This window comes from Rutilus rutilus, assembly GCF_951802725.1.
Source record: "Rutilus rutilus genome assembly, chromosome: 13".
Lineage (NCBI taxonomy): Eukaryota > Metazoa > Chordata > Actinopteri > Cypriniformes > Leuciscidae > Rutilus > Rutilus rutilus.
This window is the reverse complement of record NC_140218.1, coordinates 9,854,635-9,874,707: the sequence shown is the minus strand read 5'-3', so window position 1 is coordinate 9,874,707 and position 20,073 is coordinate 9,854,635. Positions and strand designations below refer to the sequence as shown.

Here is a 20,073-nt window from a genome sequence, read left to right as displayed (position 1 = left end):
ATTTTTTATCTACTGATTGTGATATATTTTCTACCATTTTAACAACTGCCATTGTTGTTGACCTATGAGCTCTGAAACCAAACTGATATTCATTCATTATATTGTTCACTTCAACATAGCTATCTAATCTTTTAACAAATAATTTCTCTAATATTTTTGAAAATTGTGACAACAGAGAAATAGGTCGATAGTTACAAAACAAATGTTTGTCACCACCTTTGTACAATGGGAGAACTTTTGATACTTTCATTTGATTTGGGAATATACCAGTTTTAAAGGATTGATTACAAATATATGTAAATGGATAAATAATATTTTCGATAATATTTGTAACCATAAACATATCAAACCCATCATTATCAATTGACTTTTTATTCTTGCAGTCTTTCACTATTTTCAATATTTCATCTTTATTGGTTGGGTTTAAAAAGAATGAATTTGGACTTTCATATGTAACCCCAATTTCCATTCCATTGTTTGGAATGGGTACAATTTTCTTTGCTAAATTATAGCCTATATTTACGAAATAATCATTAAACTCTTTAAGTATTTCCTCCGTACTACGTATTGTGTAGTTGTCTTTATTAAAGTAATTAACACTATCCGTATTGCTGTGTTTTTTATGTATTAAATCATTAAGTACCTTCCATGTTCCCTGAATGTTTTGTCTATGTTGTGTCAACAATTTTGTGTAGTAATCTTTCTTACTATTTCTAATTATATTAACTAGTTTATTCTTATATGTTTTATATTTGCTTTCAGCATCTTGTGTTCTGGAATGTATAAATTTCCTGTATAGTACATTTTTCTTCTTGCAGGACTTTATAATTCCTTTAGTAAACCACGGTTTCTGCATATTACACTTATATACTATCGTTTTGAATGGGCAGCATTTGTTATAGATTTCTAGTAATCTCTCTAAAAAAATACCATAGGCTTCATTTGGATTTTTATAGCTATAAATCTCATCCCAATTACACTTATTTAACTCCATTTGCAATGTTTCAATTGCTTCAGGTGTTCTATGTCTCACTGTTCTTGAATATATAGTTGGACCTGATGGTGGTTTAAACACATTTTGAAAACATGCAAAAACAGGCAGGTGGTCACTAATATCGGTCATTAAAATACCTCCATCAATTTTACCAATGTCATTTGTAAATATATTATCAATTAATGTTGCTGATACTGTTGTTATTCTTGTTGGCTTTGCTATCACTGGAAATAATGTACTATTATAAAAGGCATTAATAAATTCTGTGGTCTTCTTATGTCCACCTGGATTAAGCAGGTCAACATTAAAGTCACCACAGACAATATTTGTTTTATTGTTTACTTTGACTTTGTTTCCTACAAACTCATTAAATGTATCCAATGATGAACCAGGTGTTCTATATATACAACAAACAATTATATTCTTTTGTTTTTCCATATGAATCTCAACAGTAACACATTCCAATAAATTTTCAATAGTGGTTGACAAACTAGCCATTATATTACATTGCAGACTTGAGTCCACATAAAGAGCGACTCCACCTCCTCTCCTATCTTTTCTATTCATTACAAACATTTGATATCCCTCTAATTCTACATCTGCTAATTTGTCTTCGTCCAACCATGTTTCAGAGACAGCTACAACACTAAATTTTGGAAGCAGGTTCAAAAAGTCTTCAAAAAGTCCACAAACTTCTACTATTTAAATGTATTACAGAAAAGGCATGTTTCATATTCACTCCTCTCTTAAACTGTTCTTCCGTATAATAGTAACAATTTGGCTGACTACACAAATATTTGTCCGGATCGATATCTCTTTCAATGTCATACTTGCTATAATTTGTATCATCTATCTCGACACCTAGATGTAATATATTATCATCATCAATATTACATACTGCCATTTTTAAAAAATAGACTAATGTAACAAAAACAAACGTAAACTAAATACTCTACAAGTCCGTACAATAGTCCTCATGTCCATTAACAACAAAAGAAATAAATCTTCATAAAGTTCATCATCCATTTTTGCAAAAAAAAATGATAATCTTCTTATCCTGAAAAGTGGTCTGATCGACGGTATTGAATAGGTATCTCATGCAGTTTGCAATTAGAGTTACTTGAACTGTTCCAAATCTTTTATTTCCCTTACCATGATCACCTTTGATTCTTCTGGCATCCCATTTGTACGGACAAGAACACGACCATTTCTGGTCCATGTCGCCTGTATCTTCTTTTGTTTCCACAAACTCCTCGCTTGCCTCGCAATATCTGCGTTCTTTCTGGTAAGGTATTCGTTAATGTACACGCCGCTTCCCCTTAGCTTGCGCTTTCTGTTCGCAAAGCGAACTACTATCGCCGGGTTGGCAGGCTTTTGCTTACTGGGAAGCAGGTGACAAGCCGATATATCCTTCGTGTCAATGATAATGTCCTTGGTTGCAAGAAAAGTTTCCACTTGTTGCTCCAGTGTTTGTAGCTCCTCTGCCGGTGCGTTTTCCCCCTCCATAGCGCGCCCGGTACCAGCTGCAGCTACTCGAGCGTAACTTCGGTGCTTTGTTTCCAATCCATTAATGATTACTTCGTCTACTCGCGTATACTGTTCTAGGTCATCAATTCTTCTCTCTAACCCATTTATGACCTCGTCCTTCTCCGAAAGAAGTACTTTTAGATTCTTCACTTCATCCAACAGCGTCACTATCTTAGCTTGCTGCTGCGTCAGGGTGAAGATATCTTTAGACATAGAGTTTAGCGATCTCTTGATTTCTTCCAACTCATGGTTTACTTCCACTTGTGGATCTATTCTCTTGGGCGGCATGTTTGATCCAGTTGAACATCAATAAATGACAATTTTAGATCAGTTTGCTTCTCCAGGTTCACCAGCGTGCTTCAGCGTGCCATGTACCACAGTAATATATTTCATTTGCATGTCTAGTATAGCATTTCACAGGCTGGTATGATATTTCACAGGCATGAATGCAAAACTAATTCAAAGATATTCCAATAATTAATCAACTCAAAATTATAAAGCAGATCTTGCAGTTTTTGAAACAAACTCGATTCAGTCCCACATTTAACTTGCACGGTTGTCCTTGTGAGGTAACGTATCAAATATAAAGATGTTTTAATGCGTCTTTAACGTTCACATTGTCCTAACCTTTTCTTCCACCTTCTTGTTAACTTTATTTCAACATCCAGGTGTAATCATGTCAATGGCGACAAACAATTCAACATGGCAGACGTCCATTTTTGCAAACAACTCCAGCGAATTCTACAAGTTATATTATTATTCACTCGCCTTCTCTTTTGGCACAAACCTGGTTCTTGGTTTGCCGGCTCACTGTTACATCCTGTGGCTGAGCATGAAAGAAATGATCCGAGGACAGTCTCTCGAAGTCTTTGTTTTCAACACATCACTCATCGAGGTCATCTTCAACTTCAGCTATGCCTTTGTAATCAAACAGTTCTTCTTCAATTGCTCTAAATGTGAGTATGTAACAAACACTCTTGGACTGGTGCTGTTGGTCGGTCGTCCTCTGTTTCAAACCTTCACCTGTGTGGAGCGTTACATAGGCGTTCTCCATCCTGTGACCTTCCTGAAGCTCAAACCCATAAAATACAGGATCACCATTTCCGCCATCGGATGGATTCTGATCTTCTGTTCATGCCTTTTGACTGGAGTGGGAGTCATTCACTCCAACATCTTACTTTTGCTAGAATACTTAACTTTTCTCATCACGAAAGTGTTCACTTGCTTGATGGTCCTGAAGGCTCTGAAGCGTCCTGGTCCGGGTGAAGACGTCAAGAAAAAAGATGGAGTGAACCGGGATAAAGTCAAGGCTTTCCGGATCATTCAGATCGTGCTGGTTTCTTCGGTGGTGACATACGCTCCTATGGTTATCTGTCTGGTGCTCTATTTTACTTGTGATAATAACACAGTTTTCATATCATGGTCTTTTTGCTTGTGTTCAGCGGTCATCTTAGGGTTTTTGCAGCCTCTCCTCTATCTCAAAAGAATTAGAAAAGTGGGCCTTGGTTTTAGATTATGTAGCTGAGATGAAAATTTGAAACTTTAACATTTCCTGTTGCTTAACAACATATTTGACGAAAACACTGGAGACTTTTGGGTTACACTTTATTTTAAGGCATTGTTGTTGCAGTGTAATTATATATTTAAGTACTGAGTAATATTAAGCAACTACATGTACTTAGGGTTGTACTTAGTACTATAGGGTTAGGGTAGGATTAGGGTTGGGTTGAGGGTTAATTGCATGTAATTATGCATGATTTACTGTTATTACTATGGTAAGTACATGTAACATTATGTAACAAGGACAATGTAAAATAAAGTGTTACCGACTTTTGTTATGCTTTTGATTATTATAGATGTCTGTATGTGATAAAGAGTCTATGATATGGCTGAATGAATATTGGAATTGCAATATTTAGTTGTTCTGCAACATTTTGCAACATGATAAAATACAGGAATTTAAACTAGATGACTTAATGATGATGACTTAATGATGACTGAATAATTGTTGAATGATTTTGTTGGGGAGTAGAAAATAAAATACGATTTGGGAAAAACAGCATTCACATTTTGCTTCCATAATGTCACGTTTCCAATGTAAAAGGATACCAATTGAGAAAAAAGAAATGTTCTTTCTCATTCTTTGTTGACATGCACTGATTAATTATTCACAATACGACCAGGACTGAGTTTTAAAGTAAAGAGTGTAAATGGGCAGATGACAAATAAGGGTGAAACAGCATTTTTGAAAACAAAGTTCTAAATTGCTTGAGAATTGTATGAATTTGTAAAGTTCAAATACTGTTGTTTTTGAAATTGTTAGAGGTTAGCAGATTTTTTTTTTCATTATGTAATTTATTAAGCTTTTCTCACAGCTCCAGGCAAAATATGTCCTGCGGTGTGACATGACATTACTATAAAATTCAAATATTGAAATATTATTAATTTCAAATACAAATCAGGTATGTTTCAAGTTTAACAAGCATTCTTAAAGCATGATCATTAAAATTCTGCATAGATTTTTTTTCACAGCTGTTTTTTGATTATATTCTTTGCTTGTGCCATCTTTTACCACTCTCTCCAGTGGAAATATTGTGTAAAATGAGAAAAAATATTTGAAAATGTTTATTATTTTTTTATATAGTTATATTATGAAATGTTTTCAAATGCATAAGCATTTAAGCTAGTTAACATAGTAAAAGTCGTTTAATTGTGTTTGAAGTGATGTCACACCACAGGACATCCCGTCACACCAAAGGACGAAATGAAAAACTGTATGAACATTTATGGTGAAATGTATTGAATATTTTTGTAACAAACAAATTAATTTGCATCTCTATTTGAACATTAATGAAAATGCAACATATCAGTACAATCTTATTACTTAGTGTATGAATTTGAACTAAAAACATAGTGAACAAGACATACTGAATAATTAACATTTTGGAGGCGTCAAATCAGACCCAGTCATAAAGACCATTCATTCCTATTTTTAACTTAAAAGACTAAACAAATATCTTGTTTTTCAGGAGAAAGTCATTAAAATCATGCTAAAATAATTAAAAGCGTGTTAAAATCATCAATTCAGCTCTTTGAACAAAGATTCCAGTGAACAAGAGAAATTTGACTTCATCCTGTGCTAACCCTTCCCTGTACCTCCTTGTCCTTTCTTTGCTCATGCCTAAAACTGACTTTAAAAACAATGATCAGTGACTGTTAACATACACATACAACAAACCAATAAAGACAGATATATATTTAAGTTTAATATATGTATAATATAGGTATATTATGTATAATGAAGACAGATATATATTTATGTTTAATATTATATATAATATACCTATATTATACATATATTTGCAATATTTGTTTACTATATATATAGAGAGACAGAGATATATTTATATTTATGTTTAATATTGCAAAGATAACAGTCTAGAATCTAGCTAGACATCTGACTTAATTATGTCACACTACAGGACAGGCTGTCACACCACAGGACTTTTTCACTTTTGCAGCCATTTTGAGTAATTGCTATACAAGATTGACCTTGGGCATTACAGGAACTGAATAAGTCCATTGTTTTAAACCTGAATATGATTCTTTTTTAAAGATAATTTTATTTTTTCTCGAACTAGATCAGTCTAGATCAGTCACACCACAGGACTATCAAAAATGGACACGTTCATGGTCTGACAGAAATGATGAAATATATCAAATTAATAAGAGATTAACACTCATCTTTTAACCTCCTTAGCACATCCAAACATCTGGGGGACTTCCTGGTAGGGGTCTTGACTAAAGGACCCCTATGGCTGTCCATGTAACTGCCAGTACAAAAATCTAATATCCTATGTCACACTGCAGGACAGCATTTGTGTTACAAAACTAAATGTACTGTAAATATTATTTTAGTACTTTTAGCATTTTGAAAACTTAAGTTAATTAAGTAAATACATACAAAATAATGCCAAGGCATTTATTAGCTGCTCCAAACATATCTGCTTTATTTTACTGATATTTACATTTGACGAGTCATCAATGTTACAGTCACACCGCAGGACATTTTGCTATTCACCTTGAAATATGAACAACACCAAATAAATTTTACGTCCCAAAATCATAATATTAAAATAAAATTATGTTCTATGCCCCACTGGCATGTGTTGTTTTAGTTGAAAAATGCAGTTCAGTAAACATTTACACTTAGTTACAGTAAAAACACGCGTCACGTCATCTGCCCAAATGTAGATTTCTTGCAAACAGTTAGTTTATTATGAGAGTGGTTTAAAGAGCATTGCAGGGCACTTTAACTCAAACAGGCATGAAATCGTTTAAAATTAATTGAAAATATCGCAGTATATCCATTATTTACAGCAGATCTCTCAGCAATCGGTGCTGTTTAGAATAAGTTATCTCCCTAAACTCAACAGGGATGATAAGAAACGTTAATCAAGCCAGCGTCCCCCGTGCGCGTAAGTGAATGTCTTACATTAGGAGGCTGGAGATAAAGAAAAGGCAAGGATTTGATGGAAATCATTCACTTGGCTGACTGGTCACCGAGGACATTTTGATCTGATAGTGAAAATGAGGACATACATTTTCCTTCCAGAAGTTTATAGCTTCTACCAACATCTCCCCACAATCGCACATCTCCTGCTTTGCTCGAATGTTCCACTAGTAAACAAGGATGGAAAATATTCTCATTTCATTAGCATTTCTAACAGCCATGAGGATGATGACGACGGATGAATGGCATGAGGCAGCAACTGCTGTATTCTCCTCCTCTTTTACATAATGTATGCTAGCCAACAGAGCACAAAGAATACACCACAAATATTGTATTTACAGTTGAAGAACTTAAATGATCTTATTTTGGATTAGTTGCATGTTATATTTTGCCCATATTTTGCTTGAAAATGAAGCCTATTTGCAAGATCATGAAATCAAAATGGTCAGTTCTTGTTTTTTATGGAATATTGCAGTATTAATTCTAAATTATTTATCCATGCACATCATTATATTTTCAATGTATTTGCCTCGTAATCTCAAATTAGAATAACTTCACCGCCCTCTTGCAGTGACATCTCTTCTCTTCTCTGATTTTGAGGGCGGGGCAACCTGTCACTCACATGAGATCCACCAATAGCAAATCACAACCATCCAATCAGTTCCACAAGCCCCGCCCTACATTTGTTCTTGTTCGAGAAGCTGTTTCACTTGGATATACGTCACAATCGGGAAGAAAAGACTATTGCAACTTCCGTATTATGTTTACGTTAATTCTTTGTTTGTTTTATGACATTATTGTTATGACAGGCTCATGTGAAAAACATCTTGAAGGTCCTAAAAATACACCTTTTTTTTCTTTAGGCAAAATATTGTTTATTTGTCACTATTCATTTTGGGGTAAAATAATAGATAGATTTCTTTTCACTTCCCATAATTCCCTGTATTTGAAGTGAGACGTCATCTTGTCTTTAGACATGAGAGAAACAAAATACAAAATATTAGTTTTAAATCTAAATAAATTTAGAAAACAACATTTTAAGTTTCTTGCAATTTTATGCTTCAACCACAGATGGCAATACCATAATGCACCTTTAAAAATTATACGGAATGCGCATTTATATCATAAGATGCAGACAAGCTTTATGAACTTTCATAATGATGTTCACATAAATTGTATTGCTATTGTATCGGATAATGGATGTTTCATTCCATTTTGAATGTTCTCTCCCCCTTCCCCCAAAAAAGAGGAAAAATCACTGGTAGTTTATCTTTTCAATAGGTTTACACCTGGGAAATTATCCTATAAATGAAAATGACAAAACAATCCCTGCATTCGTTGTCCTTCTAAAATGAAACACCATTTACAGCATTTCTGCTGACGTGTGTTTCTGAGGTTTCATCCTCCGAGCCGAAACCAGGAGGAAAATATGCTATGAAATATTCAGCGTGTATTGCACATCTCAGCTGGGTTCTGCCAACAACACCTTCACTATTAAAGTTCGACCCACACACACACACACACACACATCTCAGTGGCGCTGCACCATCACGAGTGTAATTACAGGGGAGCGAGGCGCGTTTCTCTGGGGCGATTCAAGCACACATGCTCACTACAGCCCACGTTCATCTGTGACTCAGTGTAATTCCCAAACACTTTCTCCACTTCTCATGTTCCCCTCGAGTCGATCGAGCACAGACATTCAATTTCACGATGGGGCGATTCTAGGGTTTTTTCAACTGGGGGGGCAAAAGAGGGGCCACAGTTAATACAGAGGGGCCAATCTATTATTGTGTTTATATGTACAACTGTAGATATCCAAATCATTTAAAGTTCAGTAAGCTTTAAAATCAGCAATAAATGGTGATACATTATTATCTTTTAATGGCATTTATTCACTGCTGTAAATAAGAACAGTCAAATTCAATTTCACTTTTCAGAAGTGAAAAACTGTAATAAATAAACTAATCCAATCTGTGAATAGAGTACAACTCACAAAAATAATAAAATTCAACATTAGGTTATATACACAAATCCTCACAACCTTATACATGGGCAAAAATAAATAAATAGATTGTGCATTTGTATCTTATTTATACAAATGCAGAAGTATATTAATCTTTCATATAATAAATACACAATTAATTAATATAACTTTATTAATTAAATACAATAATCATAAATTGTATCCACATCCTATTAAATCTGCATAGCAGCGGTTGCAGTAAATTAGCATTGATGAATAGACTAAATCTAAATATGCCAAGGCTAATTAGCCTTGTGCATATATGACTGTATAATATCATATATCCATACTTTCTGTTAGATAGCTACTTTTTCAAAAGGGTACATTTAGTTTAACTACTTTGTAAATTGTCTAGTGTGTAAATTATATGAATCTTATAAAAACAGTTTAGAATAGCTTAATTAGTCCAGAATTATTTTAGTATTATTTATTTATATATAGGCTATTATACATTTTAGTAATATTTTATTTACATTGCTATTTATGTTTATGTGTTTTATTTGAGAATGTTTCTGGATGTCATGACGTTTTGTCACTAACTTCTGTAAAGTCTATCTTCATAGAAAATACATACATTAGGACTTCACATTCAATTTTATTTGTTCCCTTTGCTTGTTATAAAATTCAAGAATTAGCCAGATTGTGCCAAACAATATTGCAAAACTACAAGATATTTGAAGAAAAGCCTCATCTATTTTATGTGTCAGACAGCAAGAAAACTCAACATCAAATATCTTCAGAATCTCTGGTTATTATGATCAATTATCCATAAGAGATAGTTGCATACCATGTCCAGGTTGCAAACTGTGCAAACAGCTAAATTCTCTTTATGAATATGGTCCATTTCGAAGTGTTTGAATCCAAACAAACAATATTCGTAGATTCACAATCATTTTTTTTATTGATTTTTTTAAAGTTTAATTACAATCTTATAAAGTCATTTTCGAGTCACGCGGTACGACACTGATTTAGTACTCGTTCGCAAGTCAAAGTCAAGTCATTTTCTTCATTTATTAGAATCTAGACTCACCTCTGATATTTACAGCTTTTAAAGTGTGGAACGTGAGATAAACATCATACAATTTGCTTCGGCATCTGGCTTGCAATATCACTTGCGTATCAGCCGAAAGAAAATCACAACACAGGAAAACCCTGATTGTGTTGTTGGGCTATTTATTAGCAGCTACATTCATTCAGCCACAGAGCATTGTAATGACATCGAACCTGGTCTGTCCTAACACTGAAAGACGGTACCAACAACTCTGCAACAACTCGCTAATTACAACTCGCTAATTAATAAAAGGAATAAAATAAGCTCAACTTACCATGTGCTTTTTTTTTGTTGTTGTTGGAAAACAGAAGCTTGCTATAGTCCGGTTGTTGAGAAGTATCGCCGAACCGTTAATTATTCAAATGCAAGCCGAAAGATATCATTTGAATTCTTGAGTGACAGACAAGTAGAAGGGTGGGGCACATCGGGGGGCCAATCAGATTTCAGGAGGGGCCAGTGCCCCCATGGCCCCTCCCCTGTCTGCCACTGATTCTGCACGTGCTTCGCATCTGCACACGAGAGGAAGACAGATCCACAAAAAAAAAAATATATATATATATTTAAGTTGTACATAAACTTTTGGAGTAGTTTTTTTTTTTTTTTTTTTACAAGAAAACACTAATCAGTCTTTCTACAAAAAAATTTCATGTTTAATTCATTGTGTTACATGACTTTTTTTTTCTTCTTTTTTTCAGTGCACACTAGAATTACAATACAATTCTAAAATGTTTCTCTATTTTAAAAAATAACAAGCTTTTGTCATTTTCAGTAGACAATGAGTGGCTTAAAATGTAAAACAGTACTAGTAATAGTAAAACTTCAAACTAAAACATGTTAACCAAATAATACAAATTAGCTTATAAAACCAAATAGAATAGTTTAAAAAAATATCTTTTTTTTATTGAACTTTATGAACTTTTTTATGAACTTTGCAAAGAAAAAAAATGATAAAGCTTTTTTAGCTATTCTGTTTGGTTTTATAAGCTAATTTGTATTATTTGGTTAACATGATTATGTATGACATTGAGAAGAGGGGAAGGTAGAGCAATGAGTCAAGTATTTTTGACAAACTATTTTGAAATATAAAGTAATTATGTCCAACTCAATTCCAGATTATAAGAAACTATAGCCATACCTTTACTATAGCATATCCAACATGTATCCGCCTACCTGGCAAAAATATGATATTGTGGAGGACCAGGGATGTTGGTCTCTTGAAGGCCTCTTATTCACTAAAAATATTTCACAATATTACTGTTTTTGCTGTATTTTGGATCAAATAAATGAAGCCTTGGAATGAATTAAATCATGAATTACATTCTGCATGATAAAATATAAAGATTTCACAGTGATCTTCTGTAATTATTATTTATTTTTTTACTACTACAACATTACTGTAGTAAAACCATGTTTTAAATCAAATCTTGTTTGACTAGAGTAAATTGCTCCTCAGTTTCAGGACTACAGCCAGAAAGCCTCTTCTGAGACGCATCACAAAGCACAACAAATGAGCACATTTCATTCTGTGGCTTCTCAAGTGCCAAAGGAACTTTAAACTATACAGCCATCAGGGCAATAACCTTATGTATAAGCAAGTTTATAACACACACACACACAAAACCTGACTATCCTACAAAACATGGCAGGAGACTGTCGTAAATTGCCCATGTGCGACAATTGCTCAATATTAGTATTAATATCATGCAAATCCACAGGAATTCAGTACATTTAAATTTGTAAATCAGACTGTTATTGTTTGGATACAACATTCTATAAAAGGCTCATGTTTATGGGGTGCCAAGATTAATTTTGTGGTCTGATGAATTACATGACACAAAATGCATGCAGTGCATCATGACAAAATGCGGTTACACTTTCATGTACTTCGTTCATACATGTCATGTGACTGATTCAGTAAACCAAATTAGATTATGTTCTGCTGCGTAACAAAACAAACAGACACACTGATTTGTGGGTTAAAATAGTGTTCTGTTGAGAAGTAATACAAATCAAATTTACATAACAGCAAGTTTTTGGTAACACTTTACAATAAGGTTCATTAGTTAACATTAATTATCATGAACTAACAATGAGCAAAACATTTGTTACAGTATTTATTAATCTTTGTTAATTAGTTAGTCAAAACCTATGACTTGTTAGTCAAAAAATAAATAAACGAATGCATTAACTAACGTTTTAATAAATGTTGAAATTAATATTAATTAAAAGATTAATAAATGCTGAAGAAGTATTGTTCATTCTTAGTTTATGTTAACTAAGGTAAATAATGTTAACTAACAAACCTTATTGTAAAGTGTTACCAAGTTTTTGTGTCACTGTGAGCTGTGTGAGTATTTTACAGTATTTTATCTCATAAAGCTTCTGATATACGTAGCACCTTACGTGTGCAGTGTGAATGCCACAAACTGTTAATAAGCGTGCCGAAATAAATACACACCGCTTACGCACCATGTGTGAAATGGCCTCAATGTGAGAAAATAGTAAAAATAGAAAGACATCTAAAGGTTACTTTCAGAGACAAAGTCAATGCAATGAGTTGTGCAATTCTATTGAGAATAGTTGACCCCTTATGTAATGCTGGAAGCAAGGTATACGCAACAATGGTCTGAATTAACTAGAACTCGGCATTCGACTGGATTGACTTTATTTCCTGCAGAGAGTATGACATCTTTCACACCAGGCACAGTGATTTCCTTTTCCTGTCTTAATAGACGATAAGAAAAGAATTGCAGAGGAACTTTTTCAGATTACCCACTAGTGCAGAACTAACAACTTCAAACTACAATCAATGAAGTTAGTTTGCATTTCAATTAAAACTTACCCCATTATCTTATGCTTCTGTTCTTGAAGCCGATTAATTGAATATTTGTGGCCAAGTACATACATAGTGTTTAATGCAATATATGCACCAATAAAGCAGTATTTAAAATTGTAAAAGACTTGAACATGAACAAATTTGAGTAATGACACAAATGAATCACTGAATCATGAATCTTCAGTGTTTTGATTCACTGAAATGGACAGTTCGAACTGATTCATGGGAATAAATCAAATTTAGCAACTCTGAACACCATTTTTTTGTCCTCAAGTTTAAATCAAAGATGGCATTAAAACATCTGACAATGTGTTTGTACGTCAAAATGAATGCCCAAAAAAGCATTATTCACCATGTTTTATTTTATATCGCCAGTAAAATCATTATGAATATATTGTGAAATTTTATTCCTGATTCAATATTTTCTGGATTTTAAAGAGTACATGAGACTTACAGTTAATCATAATGATAAAATTAGGAAAATGTTTTAATATGTAATATGCATTCAATAGTTGTAAACATCAATAAAAGTTCAGATTTATTTTTTTAAGAATGATCTTGAGTTTAGTTATTAACAGTATAAAGAAAACCATTTTCAGTTTTGTCAATAATTTGTAATGTATGAGTCTTATGCAGACATCATGTGGACAATCACACATTATTTCCATCGAGGAAAATCTCATCTGCTCTCTCACCTGCTCACACGCAGTCAGATGCTCATTTCTCAAAACATTTGAAGTGACAGAAACAACATGTGAACAGGATGAACCCACATGACAGATTGATGGATGGATGGATGTCACACACTCAGATCTGTTCAAACACACACAGGTGTCAATGCACACAACTTCTGCAATTCTGCTGAAATACAGAAAGCTTTGCACCATTGGTTGGAATGGTTTGTGCACCATTCACGTTTCACATTCAGTTAGAAGTAATGCATTACAATATCACGTAAAAAAAAATGCATGAGAAGAAAGTTCAACACTCTTACTTCAGCAATGTGCTGTTTATCTAAAGTAATTTTTGCTCATTGCTCATATGGATGAATTGGTTCATAGAAGTTCAGCAGCAAAGACATTGGTTAATAAAGTGAGATTAAATACATAAAGTATATTTGTGTTATTTTACATATTTAATTATTGCAGGTTCACGTAATAGTTGCTGAGTTTGCATTTCACAATTGTATTCATTTTAAGGAATACTGAATCTGTTGTAATGTTGTAACTTGTAATGTTACCCTCAACACTGGTTTTGATTACATTGCTTTAAACAGTATTAAATGTTTAATAGTCAAAATGAATGACAATTATGTTTTCGCACAAAACTTGTATTAAATACGCAGTTCTAATCTCCTAAATGCAACTATAAATGCATGGAAGTATTAAAATATTATAAACATAAACATTATGATTTTCTGTAAAGCTGCTTTGAGACTATGTGTATTGTAAAAAAAATTTTTTGACTTGCTTTAACTTAACACCCCCCAGCAGTTACTTTCTAGACAACTATAGCTCTACTTCAATGGTCAAAGACTGAATTCTCCAAAAACTCGGTCAACAATATGTTTCAATAACATATTTAAAAATGGACAGCAATTGTATCATGAAAAAATATCCCTTTTGCAGTATGAAACATTTACCATCAAACTTTTGAAATTTAGCCTCACTCCATCGCACAGAATTCCCTCACATCACACCTTAAATATGTTACGCATCAAATAATTTGTAGTGCTGTTGTAAAAAAAAAAAAAAAAGTGTTGTTTAATTTGCATGTCTGATGAGGCATTTCTTGGAAATACAGAATTTGAATATTTCAACAGTGCAAAACTGCTAAACAAGACAAAACTGTTAAATCAAACCTGTCGGCAGCATTTGAAACAAACTACAATCTTTGTAGACCTTCAACATACACGGCAGGTGTCAAACTAGAATCTTCTAAACTAAAACTAAACCTACTAAACTAAAAAAATTCTAAAGATCTAGGTAAAATATGTAGGAGTTGACAATGGGAAAACTTACAAATAAAGGACATAAAACATGAACATGAAACAAAACTCAAAACTAGACATGACAGAAGTATGGGTCATATTGTAGATTCGGACATTATGTGAACAGTCTGATGTTGTTTACACAGTATACATTTCAAAATACATTTCATTTGCATGCCTGATATGGAATTGAAAATGGCCTTGAAAATGAGAATTTGAATGGTGCTTCAATGCAAAGCTGCTCAATATGTCAAAGACACCTCATTTAGTCGAAAGGAGATATTTACAGCTCACATTCAACACGTTCGGCATACTAGCAGTTATTGAGACCGTGCTTGTTGGGAAATAAATTCAACATCAGATTGTTGTGAGTAGACATTTTCTATACAAAAATTGTATAACCTTTTTTAAACTTGCTTTGAAACTTTTTTTTCCTTAACTAATTCATATTTTGTCCTTCAACAGTTATTTTTCTTTTTTTAACAGATAAAAGAAAAACTAAACAAAAATGGATCTGTTGGACATGACAAACATCTCAACATGTAGGGCATCGCTTTTGCCTGTGAACTCCACCATTTTTAATGTTTTACACTCCTACTTTATCACAACCTCATTTGGCCTCAACCTGGTTCTTTCTTTTCCAACAAACTGTTACATCCTGTGGCTGAGCGTGAAGGAGATGATTCAAGGACAGTCCACTAAAATCTTCATCTTCAATGAGGCACTCGCTGAAATCATCTTCTGTTTTGTTCTTTTTTTTGTTATACCAGAATATTTCTTTAACTGCATTGATTGTAGGTTAGCAGTGGTCTTTTTTGGAATGATGCTGTTGGTCGGTCGTCCTTTGTTTTTGAGCTTCATCTGTGTGGAGCGTTACATAGGCGTTCTCCATCCTCTGCTCTTCCTGAAGCTCAAACCCATGAAATACAGGATCGCCATATCCGCTGTCGGATGGATTATTATTATTACCTCGTGTGTAATCTGTACGACGGGTGTGATTAAACTTTACAACTTACTTCTACCACAATTACTCTTCTTTTTCTTTGTAAAACTGTACAGCTGCTTAATGGTCCTGAAGGCTCTGCTGCGTCCTGGACCTGGTGATGGCGGCAAAAAGAGGAATGGAGGAAACCTGGACAAAATCAAGGCTTTCCAAAACATTCTGGTCCTGCTGGTCATTTCATCACTAACATATGGTCCTATCTTTGTTTCTCTTGTTCTTTATCATATTTTAGATTTAGAGAAGTTTCTCTTATCCTGGTCTATTTCCTTGGCTTTTGGGATTATGTTAGGGATTATGTATCCTGTCCTCCATCTCAAAAGAATTGGAAAACTGCCCTTTTGTTAAAAACAAAACAAAAAATGCGTTGTATTGCAACTCCAGCAGAGGACAAAACCATACTTTTATCCTTTCCTTCATCTAAACTCATCCAACAAAACAACCTAGGGTTAATATGCTTCTGACTATTTTAAATCTCTTTATATAAAAAATACACATTAAATCCAATCAAATGTCTACTTGGTCTCGTCATTGTTGCCTGTCTGGTGTAGCTGTGTATCTGAGAGATCTGCTGTAGTAGATTTAAGGAACTAGAAATTGGCCCATTTTGAACACTGTTGTGTAGCTAAAACATTGGGCAGTAAACATGAGCCGTATACAAATCTTAGGACATTTTTGGGGTCTTACTGTAGTCCTTTGTACATTTGAAATTGTTTAAAGGGGTCCTATTATGTCCTTTTACGATGTATTGATTTTGTTTTTTGAGCTGTACTAGAATATGCTTTCATGCTCGATTGTTAAAAAAACTAAAAATCTTCCACATATTTTGCATTATTACAGCACCTCTCTCCCCAGTCTAGTTAGAACATGCCATTTAGTTCTGGTTTCGATGAAGCACCTTCTTCCGAAATACGAAATGTGCTGTGATTGGTTAGCTGGCCCAGTGTGTTGTGATTGGCACCGCTTAACGCATGTTCGGGAAATGTCACAATCCTTACCATTTTCCTAAGGGGTGGTGAACAGTCTTACAAAAACGAGAGCTTACAAAAGCTACAGTAAACACTATATTAACACTAATGTTGGCTAGAAGGCTAGCGGAGGCAAAGCTTTGCCCTTTGTTTACATCGTAGCAACAACATAAAACGTATAATTGGAACTGTTAATAGAAAACACATCTACAAATAATAAGACATACATACAAGTTGTATTCCACAGATTATCCTGACAAGGTAGGAACTGCTCCATTTCAGGAGGCTCTTTTGTGCGTAGCCAGCATTGCACTACGGGTTCTGGAAGCTGTTCTCCGTAAAATGTGCAGCACACAGATAAACATTGGAATTATAATGTTTAGGAACGGTGTTTAAAATAAGATCTGACCTGAGGGGCCATCATGTGCTTGTCTGCACGGACAACACATCGGTGGTCTCTTACATCAACCATCAGAGGTGGTCTGAGGTCACGTCGTTACACAAATTGTCACCAGATCCTCCTGTGGGCCCAAGGGAATTTGCGCTCTCTAAAGGCAATATACATCCCAGGGTTTTTAAATCCGGGAGCAGACATCCTGTCGAGGTAGGGGCTGAGGCCCGGGGAATGTAGACTCCACCCCGAGATGGTGGAGCTCCTATGAAAAACTTTGGTCGAGCAGAAGCAGACCTGTTCGCATCTTAAGAGACGACACACTCTTGTTCGTCTCTGTGGTTCGTCTCCGTCACTGTGGTTCTCACTCAGTCAGCCAGCTCCTCTGGGGCTGGAAGCTATTATGCAGACGTGGCTGAGGTCACGTCTGTACGCATTTCCCCCGATCTCTCTGCTCCCAGGAGTTCTGGAGAGAGTTCACCGGGACGGGGTCTGTCTTCTGTTAATAGCCCCGTTTTGGCAGGCCCGAATACGGTTCTCAGACCTAGAGTCTCTCCTCAAGCCGTCGAGGAGAGACTCTAGGTCCGAGAACCGTACTCCTCAGGAGATTCCGCTCGGGAGGGACTTTAGCTCTCAGCTGAGTGGGTTGATCCTTCACCCCCACCCAGAATTGTGGAAACTTTGGGCTTGGCCTCTGAGGGGGCCCAGCTCACAAGGTCAGGTCTCTCAACTGAGGTTGTTGAGACCATCCTCCCAGAGCTCCATCCACGAGGAAACTCTACACCTTGAAGTGGATATTGTTCACTTCCTGGTGCTGAGAGTACAAGCTGGACCCAGTTATCTGCCCTGTGGTTGCAGAGCTGCGTTTCTCCGCAGGTCTATCCCCCTCCACACTAAAGGTGTACATGGCGGCCTTAGCTGCTTACCACGTCCCTTTAAGTGGTGTATCCTTGGGGAGACACCCTCTAGTAACGTTTCCTTCGTGGCACTGTGAGGCATCAGACTAAGAGACTAGGAGTATGGCTGCTTCTAAAACATTATCGTTTGTGATGTGGCGGGATGTTGCCTAGCCGCACACATTAGTGAGGTTTTATGACCTTGATCTCGGCTCCACTCCAGGGGTGCAGGTGCTTTTGTCTTAGTGTGCACAGAGATTTCACACGGACAGGCACTCGTTACTATGGCGTTGTGGGTATAGTGTTCCCACCGCATCTCGACACAGCTCGAGTTCCCTTGAAAGGGAACGTCTCAGGTAAAAAGTTTACTTTTTTACTTTTAAAAGTAAATCTTTTTAAAAAAAGATTTTACATTTTCACTTTTTAAAAATCTAAATTTACAAGAATTATTTTTTATTTTTCAAATAATTAACACGAGTTACTTTGTTTTTTTCTATGTATTGATTGACAGCTCTCCTGTCTGCATGTTGAGAGAAATCGTGAGTAGGTTCAGAGGCGTTGTGTGTGAACGTCTCAGGTTACGTATGTAACCCTGGTTCCCTGAAGAGGGAACGAGACGCTGCGTCGAAACGCGGTGGGAACGCGATTTCAGTAAACGAGGCTTCATTACGTCATAACTGTTTCAAAACATTTCAAAACACTTCAAATTTCAATGGTTCGCCGCTGGGGGCGATTATCTCTGTCAACCCATGGATCATGAGGAGTCAGTGAGAACCAATGAACAGATGTCTGTTTACCTGATCTCTGATCAGTTTTATACATTTGTAGACGGTTTAATTAGACATTAGTATAATTAAAATGGATAATGGTAATAGTCTCTAATTGGTCTGTTTAGCTGAGCCAATCATATAACAAACAAAACAAACCCTGACAATTAATAAAATAACCTATATATACTTGATAATCATGAAAATCTTCTCGACACAATACGGCACATTTGCTTCAACTGTTTCAGTTTCACAATGCCTCGATTTGCCCATCACTAGCTAGATGATCCTGACAAAGTGCAATATGTATTAACTTCCAATGTGAACAGAAACAAAATAAACAACACACTTGACTTGACTTAACATGAAACTCACAGACAATGGTAACAGGGACTTGACTTGACTTGACTTGGACATTGGGTAACAGGGACAATACTAGACCAGGGGCACGTTCAAGTTCAAAACGGTGTGCAACGTTTTGCTACGGTTTCTGGGTTGAACGTCATGTTTCCTGGAAACGGCGTGCAACGGGGTTTGAGATACGTTTTCTCTTGTTTGGTGCGTGTGTCAGAACTGCAGTCCAATCAGCAGCAACATGTATATAAAGCACGCGCATTAAAGTGAACTCGCACAATGGGTTCAAGGAAAGTAATTTACAAATGTGTTCGATACAGCTCGGTATGTGCAACAACTGAGGATATTAGAAGACATGTTTGTCGTAACTTTTATTGTAAAAATATAAGATATCAACATGCTAATGATGTAGTTGTTTGTATTTTTAGCTTCATTGCAAGTCTATGACATTTGGTATAGAAATAGCCTAAACAATGGTAATTAAGTGCTTTTCCTAAAAATGAGAAGGAAAATACAGGGTATCAAAACAGTACAAATAAAGTCAGTAGGCTATGTGAGGCTAAATAGATGTGCGTTAGTCTGAATTAGGTAAGTGTGCTTCCATTACAGTTTCCACAAATCCCTTCACTGGATTGGGATGTTCTCTTTTGTTCTGGGCGGCAAGTGCAGTAACTGTAACATCGGGCATATTTTGTAGTATTAAACACATATTTATACCGACTTCATCAGGCTCCGAAAATTCTTCACAAAGAACACAAAG

At 35.3% G+C, this 20,073-nt stretch overlaps 1 protein-coding gene across 4 annotated transcripts in view; it reads right to left on the bottom strand.

Annotated features, from left to right (window-relative positions):
• Window positions 1–20,073, bottom strand: part of dlgap4a (discs, large homolog-associated protein 4a) — a 196,647-nt gene that overhangs the window by 72,903 nt on the left and 103,671 nt on the right. The window contains exon 1 of one of the 4 annotated variants that reach the window (XM_084427410.1): window positions 10,386–10,482. The exons of the other annotated variants lie outside the window; for them this stretch is intronic. The gene's annotated coding sequence lies outside the window, so the exon portion shown is untranslated. Of the gene's footprint in view, window positions 1–10,385; window positions 10,483–20,073 lie in introns of those variants that run through there. 4 annotated transcript variants of the gene reach the window in all.